Genomic DNA, 15,056 nt, shown 5'->3' with positions numbered 1-15,056 from the left:
AATGTTCTGGTATAATTTTGAAAATAGTTTTGATGTCACCGACCCTCTGACAGGGTCTGTGTGTCTTCCTGTGGTCCTCAGAAAACACCTTGACAACTGCTTCTGTAAGATACACAGCAAAAGATGACTTATCTATTGCACATAGATGATGCAGAGATCTTAGGGCAAGGTAACTGTGTTCTATCTTTATTTATTGGCATTCCTGATATGTTTCTCAAAGAACGAATCACCTTCAGAGACAGTGGTTCTCAAACTGGAAGCCATGGAGTTCTTTGGGGCACATCATGTCCTGTGTTTTGTCTTATAAACCAGGCAAAATTTTACAAGTGGACAGCGTGTCAACTCATGTCTCTGCATCTCAAAATATAGAAAATATTTTAAGTAAATTGTACCTTCAAGGTTTTTCTTCAATATTAATTTGCTGGCCTATTGCTTTTGTTATCTTCGGGTATTTATTAATGGAAAAGTGATAGAAAATTTAAAACAGTTTGAAAAATATTGTGGCAAATCTTTTTTTAATTTATTTTTCTCTCTCTTTTAGGACAAGGTCTCACTCCATTGCACAGCCTGCAGTGCAGTGTCACAATCACAGCTCACTGCAGCCTCCACCTCCCAGGCTCAGATGATCCTTCCACCTCAGCCTACTGAGTAGCTGGGACTACATGTGTGCGCCACCGTGCCCAGCTAATTTTTTGTATTTTTTGTAGAGACGGGATTTCACTATATTGCCCAGGCTGATCTCAAACTCCTGGCTTCAAGTGATCTTCCTGCTTCCGCCTCTCAAAGTTATGGGATTACAGGCATGAGCTACTGTGCCTGGCCTTGTGGAGAATCTTAATACAAAAAAACATAAATGTTTTACATATTTCTCCTTGAGCTGGGGAAAATTTTTTTTTTTTTTTTTTTTTGCTATGCTTGTACTAGGTGGATGGGTGGTTGGTGTCCTACTCTTTCCATTTTGTTTTTAGTTTTCTTGACAATCTATAAGTATAAATTACACCACTTTAAGGTAAAAGTTACCTTTTTGTTAATATAAACATTACATATGAAAAATATGGGAAGGTATTACATAGAGAAAATGAAAATCATTCATAATCCTGGCATTCAGAGAAAACAGCTGTCAAAACTGTTTTGTATATTTCCTTCCATTGTTTTTTCTCTATGAATGCTCCATAATTGCATATAAAAAAAATTTTTGTGGTACAATGAACATAGTTTTATCCCCCTTCTGTTTGACCCGTTGTGAATGCTTTCCCATGATGATAGATGTTCTTCAACAAGATGATTGAAAATTTATCTTATTTGGCCGGGCGCGGTGGCTTATGCCTGTGATCCCAGCACTTTGGGAGGCCAAGGTGGGTGGATCACCTGAGGTCAGGAGTTCAAGACCAGCCTGGTCAACATGGTGAAACCCTGTCTCTGCTAAAAATACAAAAAATTAACCAGGCATGGTGGCAGGGACCTGTAGTCCCAGCTACTGGGGAAGCTGAGGCAGGAGAATCGCTTGAACCTGGGAGGTAGAGGTTGCAATGAGCTGAGATCACACCACTGCACTCCAGCTTGGGCGACAGAGTGAAACTCCATCTCAAAAGAAAAAAAAAGAAAATGTATCTTATTTTTATTGTTTTTATTGGCAGGATGGTTTTCACAGGTAGAGGAAAGCAGATAAATCTAATATGAAGGATGTGGGTGGGTGGAGGAGGGAGAGTATGACAGCTCCTGATCTTGTGTTGGTCAGTGTGGGGCAGGGCACAGTCCACAGTGGGTGGCCAGATCACTGCTAACCTGAGAGAGTGGCACCTTACACAGACACCCTCTGCCCCATTTTCTGCCTTTCTTCTGCAGCTTCTTGAGAAAAAAGACTTTATTAAACAGCACAGAATATTTGACCTGTTTTCATATATAATCAATGTCTGCCATTCCTAGCTGTGACTTTCAGGAAAGCTCTGTGTTTTCCTCAGTCTTCATCTACAAGGGGAAGAAATTGAATTAACTGCTCTCTCTCGTTCCTTCCAGCTCAGAAATGTTTACTTTATGATAAGCAATATTTAAGAAGATGAACTAAATTCAATGATAGTGAATTTTTGTCAGTTCCAGATTTCTTTTGTATTAGAGTTTTGTCAAATCAAGAGCTCCTTTATAAGAAACCTGTTGGTGAGGCATGGGAATCTTTTCACACCAAGGTGTTAGACATAGTGGCATTTAACCTATAGACTTTTTTTTCCCTCTTCCCTCAATGGGGTAGCTTAAATACCTTCATCCAGCAGATGGTGCTCTTGGACAGCAAATTTATTTGAGGCTGTGGGTTTCCAAATGAGGTAAAACAGTTTAAACGGTTTGAGTCACCAGGAGAGTTCCTTTACATTTTGTATTTTTATCATGTCAGGATATCATTTACTTTGAAATAACAAATCGTTCAAAGCCAGAACACTAACTGCCTAAATTTCACATCCAAGGCAAACATGTCATCCTAGACAGGTTTTGACGCAGAGAGAGAGCTATTGGCTTGTAGGATTGTGACTTTCAGGTTTTAGTTCTGTGAAATAAGGCTTCTAGGTAATCACAGCTCATTTATCTGCTAGCATGTTATGGCTGCTCTTTAGTGAAGCAAGTCAGCTTGCATGACCCCAAAAGTTGTCATCCAGACAGGGGAGGTGATGGACAGCTTTATTGGTCACATTGCATACAGAATGTTTCCGTTAGTTCTGGAAGCTGTGTTTTCAGAGGGGTGTTGCCAGAGCAGCACAGCTGGGATGGTGCAGGAATTGTTGTTGGAAGAGCAGTTTAAGCCCATGTGGTTGTTGCCCCTGAGAATGGTGCAAGTAAGAAGGTTAGGTGGGATCACTGTGGGAAAATTCAGTCTGTCTCTGGAATAAGTTTCTCTTTTTTTTGAGATGGAGCCTCGCACTGTCGCCCAGGCTGGAGTGTAGTGGCGTGATCTCAGCTCACTGCAAGCTCCGCCTTCCAGGTTCAGGCCATTCTGTCTCAGCTTCTCGAATAGCTGGGACTACAGGAGCCCACCACAACACCCGGCTAATTTTTTGTATTTTTAGTAGAGACGGGGTTTCACTGTGTTAGACAGGCTGGTCTCAATCTCCTGACCTCATGATCTGCCTGCCTTGGCCTCCCAAAGTGCTGGGATTACAGGCGTGAGCCACCGCGCCCGGCCATCTCTGGAATAAGTTTATAAGGAATACATCTGCCCCAGAGCAGGTTGGGCTGCCACTTGAGGTAAGGAAGTACTGACCTTGGAATGTTCACGTAGAGACCGTCTGATCTTCAATCAGACATAGTTTAAAAATTTGGGTTGGGGCCAGGTGTGGTGGCTCATGCCTGTAATCCCAGTACTTTGGGAGGCTGAGGTGGGTGGATCACCTGAGGTCGGGAGTTCGACACCAACCTGGCCAACGTGGAGAAACCTTGTCTCTACTAAAAATTATAAAATTAGCCTGGTGTGGTGACACATGCCTGTAATCCCAGCTACTCAGGAGGCTGAGGCAGGAGAATTATTTGAATCTGGGAGGCGGAGGTTGGCATGAGCCAAGATGGCACCATTGCACTCCAGCCTGGGCAACAAGATCGAAACTCCGTCTCAAGAAAAAAAAATTGAGTTGGATAGGATGTGAGTAGAATTGGCCATTTCTCTTTTCACTCTTCTCTTTACCTCTCAACTGTTAAACTTCACAGTTGAAATATAACTAAATGTTTAATAAACTAGTAAATTGATAAATCAACAAATATGTGTGGAGAATCACTCTGAGTGATCAATGGTTGTGAGACGTGTCAGCAATGGTGGGTGTTGGCCAGTGCAAGGAGCTTACTGGTTAGCTTGAGAGTCATGAATGGTTTCCCTGAGGGATAAACAACACACACTATACAGGCAGAAGCCTGGTGGATGGCATGAATACTATGCACAATAGGAGTGTAAAGAGGTGAAGATGACTGGGCACTGGCAAAGTCCACAAGATTGTAGTGAGAATCCAGGGCATTATGGACATTAGGCATGGTGAGCAATGTGAGGGATGAGGAAGCTGAGCCTGTTTTGTGAGTTCTGGATGATTGGCATGCCTAGAGGGGCAGATTTCTGTGGGAAAGTATTAGGGACACAGCAGTGAGAATTCGGTGAGAATTACTAAAGGAGAAAGAATATGAAACTCAGAGGTGAAAAGTGAGAGTTTTAGTGCTGAATTTGGCTGGTGAACATAAAGTCATTGACAATTTCAGCTGGAAAAAACTTTGGAGATCATCTGGTATAATAGTCAACACATTGATAGGTAAGGAAGCTCAGACTGAATGTTAGGGTTTATCCTAGATGACTCCTACTTAGTGGCAGAGCTGGGAGACCCCTTTTCCTATTCTCTCTCTACTCTTTCAGATAGTCACCAGGAAGGATGGTTAGAGCTTGAACACTGTGTATACTCTGGAGCTCTTCTTGTCTTGGATTGGTGTCTGTTGAGGCCTCTGCTGGTCAGAAGGGCATTTGCCCTGCAACCCAGCCTTGCCTGCAGGTTTACAGAAGGGCTTTGATAAGGTATATCTATTGGAAGCCCAGTTCCTGCTTTGGGCCTGCTGTTTTCCATTTCACAAAAAGGAATATGAAGATAATCTAGATTTCATCTTTATTATAATTTTGTAAGACATAAAAGCCTGTGTTTTTTTTTCTAGGGTGAATTTATAAATAGAGTAGAAAGATTCAAGTAATTCTTGTCAGAAAGGAACCATTCATCTACAGCTTCTCCTATAATCTGTTTTACAGATGATCAAAAATATGGGGAAATGTTTCTGTACCAAAATTTTTTTTAGTGTTTTCCTTATTACAGCAAAAAATGTAAAACAACTTACATGTCACAAGGGAGAAATACGGATACAAATTGTTAAAGCCATGAAGTAATATGTACAATAAAATGTTAAGAAAATGTTTGTAACACAATGGTATGTGAGGAAACCAGGATAACCGTGTATAGATATATCTCCAAGACTTTGGAATGCCCACTCTGGGTTTCCAGTATTGCTTACAATCTCCCTTATAATTCATTCACTTGCCCAAGGGTAGAGAGCAGCAGGTCTGGCTGAGATGAGGGAGGTCGTAGAGCTGCTTCCCACACCCCAGCATCCTAGTACGGTTTCTTCAAAATAAGTCACCAGCTGTCAGTGGGCTTTTGGGGGTCACTGGTGCAGAGTTAGAGTCATGAATGCCAGGAGTCTGATTCTAAATATATGCTAGTTACAACAAGTTTTTAAGAGAAAGATGTCACTAAAATGACAAAATGGTTTTCTCTTCTTTGCAGATTTATATATTTGATATTTTAAAGTTTACTTTCCAAATGTCCTATAACGAAGTATAGTTTAATATTCAGGAGAATTATTGTTAGTTTTCCTTTTCCATTGAAGGAATAATGTGCCTATGTGTATGATCCAGAATTCTATTCTGTGAAGAATGAAGAATGAAAATGAGGCCACTGGAAGTACCTTAGGCTGTTTTTCTTTATGAAGAATAAAAGGGAAACTCAATAGCACCAGCCCTCTGCCATGTGTTATGAGAGTGTGTTAAATCTGACATTGCTTTAAGAGATAGCAGCTGTAGAGAAAATGAAGCAAGGTGGAAAAAACAAACAACTGGGAGAAACTGAAGGAAAAATCACAGAGTGGTATAGAGGAATTGGGAAGAACAGGTATATTCTTTATTTAAACTGGGATTTTCCAGGTATTAGTGGTTAAGAAAAGGCTCAAGTACAGCCCATACTTTGCTACCATCCAAGAATTAAGTGGTACTCACTTTTCCTTTTGTTAGATCACATTAGTGTCATAGACTCTGTTATGTTTTTTTCTTATTTTAATCCACTAGTCAGTGGGGGAAGCGGGGATCTGTGGATTTGTTTACTAACGAAGAAGTATATCAGTCAGACATTATTCTGCTGCCAGTAGTAAAGACCTCAGAATCAGTGGCTGAAACAAATTGGGCATTTAGTTTTCTTTCATGTAAAATTTGAGGTAAGTAGCCTAGGGCCAGTGTGTTGGTTCCATGATGTCATTATAGACCCATACTCCTCCCAATTCTTCTGCTTTCTTTATGATGAGATCTTTTTTTTTTTTTTTTTTTTTTTTTTTTGAGACAGAGCCTCACTCTGTTGGCCAGGCTGGAATGCAGTGGTGTGATCTTGGCTCACTGCAACCTCCGTCTCCCTGGCTCAAGTAATTCTCCTGCCTCAGCCTCCCCAGTAACTGGGATTACAGGCGTGTGCCACCACGCCCAGCTAATTTTTGTATTTTTAGTAGAGATGGGGTTTCACCATGTTGGCCAGGCTGGTCTTGAACTCCTGACCTCAGGTAATCCAGCCACCTCGGCCTCTAAAGTGCTGGGATCACAGGTGTAAGCCACCGCACCCAGCCTATGATGAGATCTTTACCCTCATGTTTTCCTGGTAGATGCCTGAGCCTAATAATTGTGTCTGAATGTCTCATGGAAGGAAGAGGGAGGAAGAGTGAAGGGCACAAAGGGCTTGTGCCTGCTGAGGTAGTCCTTCAAAGCTCTCTCTTGGAAGCCCTGCTCAGTGATGACCGCTCACCTTTCGTTGGCCAGAAAGAACCCTGTATTATGACCATCCTTAGCTGCAAGAGAAGCTCTTTCAATTACTCTTTCAATTAAATGAGGTCCATTAGTAAGGAAGGTGAAACTAGATCCTGAGTACTTAGGCAGTCTCTGCCATAAAAGCTTATTATAAGACATGATGACTTTGAGATGCTGTGTTATACTGTATTATATACAGTTTAAAGAGTTGAATTTGTTGGCTGGACGCGGTGGCTCATGTCTGTAATCCCAGCACTTTGGGAGTCTGAGGCGGGTGGATCAGAAGGTCAGGAGATTGAGAGCATCCTGCCTAACACAGTGAAACCCCGTCTCTCCTAAAAAAATACAAAAAATTAGCCAGGCGTGGTGGTGGGAGCCTGTAGTCCCAGCTACTTGGGAGGCTGAGGCAGGAGAATGGTGTGAACCCGGGAGTCAGAGCTTGCAGTGAGCTGAGATCGCGCCACTGCACTCCAGCCTGGGCGACAGAGTGAGACTCCGTCTCAAAAAAAGCAAAAAAGTTGAATTTGTCAAGGGGCTTAATAGTCTAGAAAATATGAATAAAGTAGTATAGATTATTCTTTTTCTTTTTTTCTTTTCTTTTTTTTTTGAGGTGGAGTCTTGCTCTGTCACCCAGGCTGGAGTGCAGTGGCGCGATCTCAGCTCACTGCAAGCTCTGCCTCCCGGGTTCACACCATTCTCCTGCCTCAGCCTCCCGAGTAGCTGGGACTACAGGTGCCCGCCACCGCGCCCAGCTAATTTTTTGTATTTTTAGTAGAGATGGGGTTTCACCATGTTAGCGAGGATGGTCTCAATCTCCTGACCACATAATCCACCCGCCTCGGCCTCCCAAAGTGCTGGGATTACAGGCGTGAGCCGCTGTGCCCGGCCTTTTTTTTTTTTTAATGGAGATGGAATTTTGCTCTTGTCGTCCGAGCTAAAGTGCAATGGAGCAATCTCAGCTCGCTGCAACCTCTGCCTCCTGAGTTCAAGGGATTCTCCTGCCTCAGCCTCTGTAGTAGCTGGGATTATAGGCACCCACCACCATGCCTGGCTAATTTTTGTATTTTTTTTTAGTAGAGATGGGGTTTCACCATGTTGGCCAGGCTGGTCTTGAACTCCTGACCTCAGGTGATCTGCTTGCCTCCGCCTCCCAAAGTGCTAGCATTATAGGTGTGAGCCACTGTGCCTGGCCGTAAAGTAGTATAGATTATTGTGTTTTAAATTTTTTGTATGTAAAAGTACCTTGACGGTTCTGAGCATGGGATATGACTGTTTTAGTAAATGTTGAGATAATTGGTCTCCTTTAAAGGGGGGCTTCATATGGTTTGGGCCGCTTTAGGATTTTCTACAAGAGCCATCTGTAGATATGTAAAATAAAATTAATATTTCTATTTAGCCTATGTTTTTTTAAAAAACAGAATGCGTATCTGTGAGTATATCCTGCACTTCCTCTATGCCAGTATTTTTAAAAACGTCTTCTTGACAGGGAGTCTTTTAAAAAAATAGAAAATGTAGTTACCAAAGTACTGACTTTCCTAGGTATTGGGAGATAGAGGGAAGTTTCTCCCTCCCTGATTGTATAGAAAGTGTGTAGTCAGAGCTGACTTTCTGGTTTATCTTTTGGTCACATGGCTTCAGAAACAATAGAGCCAGCATGGCTTAGAATTTTCATTCTCACCCTTGAACCCTGGCCCTGTGATTATGAACTGTGAGGTCTTGGCAAGTTATCTGTCTTTGCTGCAGTCCCCTCATTTATGAAACAGTGTTGATAATCGTTGATAGTGTTTAGCTGGCAGGACAAAATGAGGTGACATAAATAAAACACCTCGTACAGGGCCTGCTCCCTGGTATGTACTAATCAGTGTTAGCTGCTGCAGGTGGCAGTACTAAAGCAAAGCAAGACAGAAGTCTCCAGGCCTTAATGAGATAGTTATTCACTAGCTGATTCTGACCAAGAGAATTGTGAAGAGTTCTATTCTGCGGTTGCCATTTTAAGTTTATCCAACCTGCAGCCCAGTGATTTATACTTTTTGACATCTGTCAGAGCCATGAAGAATGTTTGTTTAGGAGTCACTGCTTAAGAAAATGCCTCTGTTGTTTTTGAGAAATATACCACTATCTTCTTGTCAGTAAGATCCTGCCATGTGTGGTGCCAGGACAGAAGTGGCCTCATGGGATATGACTCAAGAGATAGTCTTTTTTTTTTTTTTTTTTTTTTTTAAGGCAGTCTTGCTCTGTCACCTAGGCTGGAGTGCAGTGATGCAATCTTGGCTTACTGCAACCTCCGTCTTCTGGGTTCAAGCAGTTCTGGTGCCTCAGTCTCCCAAAAAGCTGGGACTACAGGCGTGCACCACCATGCCCAGGTAATTGTATTTTTAATAGAGGCAGGGTTTTGCCATGTTGCCCAGGCTGATCTCGAACTCCTGAGCTCAAGCAGTCTGCTCACCTTGGCCTCCCTAAGTGCTGAGATTACGGCATGAGCCACCCTGTCTGGCCGATAGTCTCTTTGTCATGATTTTAAAAATCGTCTTGTTGGCCGAGACCACGTCCGCCCCGTGAGCACAGACCCTGGCCCTCGCTACTCTGCTGCCTGTCCATACCTGCTGCCAGCTCACCATAGATGATGATATTGCTTTGCCCGTTGTTGACAGTGACTCTGGCATGTGCAAGGCTGGCTTCGCAGGTGACGATGACCCCCGGGCCGTCTTCCCCTTCATCGTGTGGCACCCCAAGCACCAGGGAGTGATGGTGGGCATGGGTCAGAAGGACTCCCATGTGGGTGACGAGGCCTAGAGCAGGAGAGGCATCCTGACCCTGAAGTGCCCCATCAAGCATGGCATCGTTACCAACTGGGACAACATGGAGAAGATCTGGCAGCACACCTTCTACAAGGAGCTGCGTGTGGCTCCCGAGGAGCACCCCATGCTGCTGACCGAGGCCCCCCTGAACCCCAAGGCCAGCCGCGAGAAGATGACCCGATGATGTTTGAGACCTTTAACACCCCAGCCATGTACATGGCCATCCAGCCCGTGCTGTCCCTGTACTTCTCTGGCTGTACCACTGGTATCGTGATGGACTCCGGTGACGGGGTCACCCACAGTGTACCCATCTATGAGGGGTATGCTCTCCCCCACACCATCCTGTGTCTGGACCTGGCTGGCCGGGACCTGACTGACTACCTCATGGAGATCCTTACTGAGCGCGGCTACAGCTTCACCACCACGGCTGAGTGGGATATCGTGCGTGACATCAAGGAGAAGCTGTGCTATGTCACTCTGGCCTTCGAGCAGGAGATGGCCATGGCGGCCTCCAGCTCCTCCCTGGAGAAGAGCTACGAGCTGCCTGACGGCCAGGTCATCACCATCGGCAATGAGCAATTCTGCTGCCCTGAGGCACTCTTCCAGCTTTCCTTCCTGGGCATAGAATCCTGTGGCATCCATGAAACTACCTTCAACTCCGTTATGAAGTGTGACGTGGACATCCACAAAGACGTTTACGCCAACACATTGTTGTCTGGCGGCACCACCATGTACCCTAGCATTGCCAACAGGATGCAGAAGGAGATCACCTCCCTGGCGCCCAGCACGATGAAGATCAAGATCATTGCTTCTCCCGAGCTCAAGCACTCTGTGTGGATTGGCGGCTCCATCCTGGCCTCGCTGTCCACCTTCCAGCAGATGTGGATCAGCAAGCAGGAGTATGATGAGTCCGGCTCCATCATCCATCCTTCAAATGCTTCTAGGTGGACTGTGACTTAGTTGTGTTACACCCTTTCTTGACAAAACCTGACTTGTGCAGAAAACAAGATGAGATTGGACTGGCTTTATTTGTTTTTTTGTTTTGTTTTGTTTTTGTTTTTGTTTTTTTTTGGCTTGACTCAGGATTTAAAAACTGGAACGGTGAAGGTGACAGCAGTCGGTTGGAGTGAACATCCCTGAAAGTTCTACAATGTGGCCGAGGACTTTGTTTCTTGTTTGTACATTGTTCTTTTTTTTAATAGTCATTCCAAATATCGTGAGATGCATTGTTACAGGAAGTTGTTTGCCCTCCTAAAAGCCACCCCACTTGTGTCTAAGGAGAATGGCCTAGTCCTCTTCCGAGTCCACATAGGGGAGGTTTCTTGTAAATTAGGTAATGCAAATTTTTAAAAATTTTTGCCTTAATACTTTTTAAGTTTGTTTTATTTTGAATGATCAGCCTTCGTGGCCCCCCTCTTTTGTCCCCCAGCTTGAGATGTATGAAGGCTTTTGGTCTCCCTGGGAGTGGGTATAGGCAGCCAGGGCTTACCTGTACACTGACTTGAGACCAGTTGAATAAAAGTGCACAACTTAAAAAAAAAAAATCACTGGGCGTGGTGGCTCACGCCTGTAATCCCAGCACTTTGGGAGGCTGAGGCAGGCGGATCACCTGAGATCAGAAGTTCAAGACCAGCCTGGCTAACACGGTGAAACCCCGTCTCTACAAAAAAATGGGAGGCGGAGGTTGCGGTGCGCCAAGATCGTGCCATTGCACTCCAGCCTGAGGGACAGAGCAAGACTCTGTCTCAAAAAAATAAACAAATAAATAAATCAGCTTGTTGAAATATAATATTTGATTATATGTGTACAACATATTTAAGTTTTAAAGCATAATGATTTTGAATATTCCAAACTCACCATGCAGTCAACAACTGCAACATTAACAGCACTGCTCAGGGACCACTCTTTTGTAGTCCTTTCCTGCTATGCCACCCCCATCACTCTGGGGTGGCCTGAATTTTGTGTTTGATTTCTTGCCTTGTAAAAAATAGTTTTCTCATGCATGCACATATTTTAACACAATATGTTTAGTTTGGCTTATTTTTGACCTTATTAAAAATAGTATCACTTTATGTAGTTTTCTGGGTCTTTGATATTTTTCACCTAACAGTATTTCCCAGTTGATCCATATTATTTTGTAAGCTATTGTAATGTTCATTCATTTTCTTTGCTGTATAATATTCTACTTTGTGAATTTACAACTTTTTTTAAATTCTGCTGCCAGTGAACATTTTCTTTCTTTCCTTTTTTTAAAAATAAATATTGCTGCTATGAACACATCCCATACATGGTACCTGATCTACATGTGTAAAAGTTTCTCGAAGGTATTTACGTAGGAATGGAAATGCTGGCTCATAGAGTATTTAACTTTACCAGATACTGTTGAATTGCTTTTCTAAGAGTTTGTATCACTTTATATTCCTTTAGCACTGTGTATCATTTTTGTTTTTTTAAGACAGGGTATTGCTCTGTCAACCAGGCTGGAGTGCAGTGGTGCGATCTTGGCTCACTGTAACCTCAGATTCTTGGGCTCAGGTGATCCTCCCACCTCAGCCTCCTGAGTAGCAGGGACCACAAGCTTGCACCATCATACCCGACTAATTTTTGTATTTTTTGTCGAGATGGGGTTTCGCCATGGAGCCCAGGCTTATCTCGAACTCCTGGACTCAAGTGATCACCTGCCTCAGCCTTCCAAAGTATTACGATTGCAGGCGTGTGCTACTCTGCCCAGCTTATAATCATTATTAAGACAGCTTTATTGAGCTATAATTTATACAATACAAAATTCACCCATTTTAAGTATATACTTCAGTGATTTTCATGCAGCCATCACCAGTCTAGTCGCAGAACATTTCCATCAGCTTTAAAAGCTTCTTCATGCTGATCCAGTCTTCACACTTCATATCTTACTACCTGATGTCATTCTTGGGCCTGTAAAATATGTTATGTGAATTTGCACCTCTCTGATTAAAAATGGCTTAGAATATCTTTTCATGTCTTTATCGGCCATTCATATTCCTGTCTTTATGAACTGTCCTCTATTTTTCTATTAGATCTTTTGGCTTTTTCTTTATTTGGAATTCTTTATTCTGGATACTAAAACTATCCCAGTTATATTTGTTGAATTATTTGCTCCAGTTGTGGCTATTCTTTTCACTATTTTGTTTGTATTATTTACAATGTCTTTTAATGAACAAATGTCTTAATTTTAATTTTAATAGATTTTTACTAATTTATTTAGTTTTTTTGTATTTCTCATTGTTCCTGGACTGATTAGATTCTGTCTTAGAATGTTGCGTATTCTATCCTCAGTATTGCTTAACTTACCTTTCAGACTTTCAATCTCATTGTATTTCTGTACTGTACTATGTTAATGTCCTAATTATTATATTATGGTTAACTACTTTTCTTGCTTGTTAATACTGGTTAACTGTTTCTCTTATTTAACTCTTTCGCTGAGTTTTTAGTTTAATAATGATATATTTCTTTTCTAGGAGTTCACCTCTCCTTCAGGTTGGACTGGACATTCCAAATATTTTATTTTTCTTTGCTTGTCTTAGCAATTCCATCTTTTATTTCTTTAAACGTTTCCTGTTCCTTGATGACAGAATAAGACAATTCAATATTAGTGGTCCTGCTTGAGGGGCTGGTCTGAACAATTCGTTCGTTATTTCCGCTATCTCTCTGCGGTGTTTGCTTTCTTCCCGGCATGCACAGTGATCTTTGCTGGTATGCGTAGGCTTGATCTTAATTTGTGGAGTAATTCTGGATCTAAATGTATGATTCTTTTCTCCCAAGAGGATTGGAGTTATTTCTGCCTGGAACCAGGAAACTCCATTAACTTCACACTATCAGTAGTCTAGACTCAAGGTGGGAGTCTCAAGCTCACTGCAGTCTTTTATTTGACTGGACATTTTCCCCCTTTTTTGTCTGTCCTTTTTGTACTCATATTTGCCTTTATCTTTTTATGTGGCACTTTCACTGCAGAATTATTTTGTTTCTTTCAAAACTTGCTATATGATGGTTGTTGTTGAGAATTCAAAAACAGAAAGCAGTGCTGTCAAATCGTAGGTATTTGGTGTATAAAAATGCAAAAGGGAAAATAGTTTTGTTTTAAAATAAAGATTTAGGGAATACATTTTTAGAAAGAAGCAGCAAAAAAGCTATTATGTCAAACATTATAATTAACTATAAGCAAAATGTACTCCATATGGATCTAATCTCATTGTGTAAAGATCCAGGGAAATCCTCAGTCTATTTTAAAGTGTAGACCAGAGCTTTCAATTTAGTTATTAGAAGGCACTATTTTCTTTTATGGAGAAAAGACTATACATTATGGTGTGAAATGGATTGAATTTTGAAATCTTTAAAGAACTAACCAAATTTTATTTTATTTTTTCTCCATGCGTGTTACCTTTGAAACTTCAAGGGCTTGTTCCAGCTGTATGAATTTGTGGCAGTATTTTACATTAGCCTAGCTTTAAATTGCCAGCACAGTAGTGGAGTTTGGTGGATGGTCTTTTCTTTAAAGACACAGTCTTCTAGTGTGGGCTTGGATAAGAGTCCTAAAACGGGATGATACTAGTCAAATGAGGAAAGGCATAAATTTGTCTGTTGTTTTCCCTTTGACACAGGGTCTCACTCGGTTACCCAGGCTAGAGTGCAGTAGCGCCATCATTGCTCCCTGCAGCCGTGACCTCCTGGGCTCAAACCATTCCCCCACCTCAACTTTCCTAGTAGCTGGGACTACAGGCGCTTGCCACTGCACCTGGCCAGTTTTTTTTTTTTTTTTCTGGTAGAGATAGGGTCCCACTATGGTACCCAGGCTGGTTTTAAAGTGTCAGGCTCAAGCAATGCTCCTGCTTCGGCCTCCCAAAATGCTGGGATTACAGGTGTGAGCCACTGCGCCTGGCCAAATTTGTCTTTTTAAAATTCTTAAAAATGAGTGTTTTTTACTTAAAATTTTTAAGTGTTTTTACACTTAAAAATTAAGACATGTGACCAGGCACGGTGGCTCGTGCCTATAATCTCAGCACTTTCGGAGGCCGAGGCGGGAGGATCACTTGAGGTCAGGAGACCAGCCTGGCCAACATGGTGAAACCCTGTCTCTACTAAAACAAATAAAAATTAGCTGGGTGTGGTGGCATGTGCCTGTAATCCCAGCTACTCAGGAGATTGAAGTCAGGAGAATCGCTTGAACCTGGGAGGTGGAGGTTGCAGTGAGCAGAGATTGCGCCACTGCACTCCAGCCTGGGTGACAGAGTGAGACTCCATCTCAAAAAAAAAAAAAAAAAGCTGCACAGTAATGGGTTAATGAGAAACACCATGTCACAATGCTGAAATATAAAAATGAGACCAATTCCAGTATTTATGAAGGGATTGTTTACAAAGAGCTATGATGTACTGGATAGACAATACATTTGCTGTTGAGGAGACTAACTGTTCTGTTATAATTTCCTTTTTTTTTTTTGGAGACAGGTCTCACTCTGTCACCCAGGCTGGAGTGCAGTGCCACAATCATGGCTCACTGCAGCCTTGACCTCGCAGGCTAAGGTGCTCTTCCTACCTCAGCCTCCTGAGTAGCTAGGGCTACAGGCGCGTGCCACCATGCCCAGCTAATTATTGTGTATTTTATAGAAATGGGGTTTTGCTATGTTGTCCTGGCTAGTCTTGAACTCCTGGGCTCAAGA

General features: G+C 42.4%; 1 protein-coding gene and 1 pseudogene across 11 annotated transcripts in view; both read left to right on the top strand.

The window, feature by feature from the left end:
• Positions 1-15,056, top strand: part of KDM4C (lysine demethylase 4C) — a 451,156-nt gene that overhangs the window by 106,883 nt on the left and 329,217 nt on the right. The window lies entirely within an intron of this gene.
• On the top strand, positions 9,221-11,436 carry LOC129044498 (actin, cytoplasmic 1-like; annotated as a pseudogene).

This window comes from Pongo pygmaeus, chromosome 13 (assembly GCF_028885625.2).
Source record: "Pongo pygmaeus isolate AG05252 chromosome 13, NHGRI_mPonPyg2-v2.0_pri, whole genome shotgun sequence".
Classification (NCBI taxonomy): domain Eukaryota; kingdom Metazoa; phylum Chordata; class Mammalia; order Primates; family Hominidae; genus Pongo; species Pongo pygmaeus.
The sequence above is the reverse complement of the archived record's forward strand: the minus strand, read 5'-3'. Positions and strand labels throughout refer to the sequence as shown.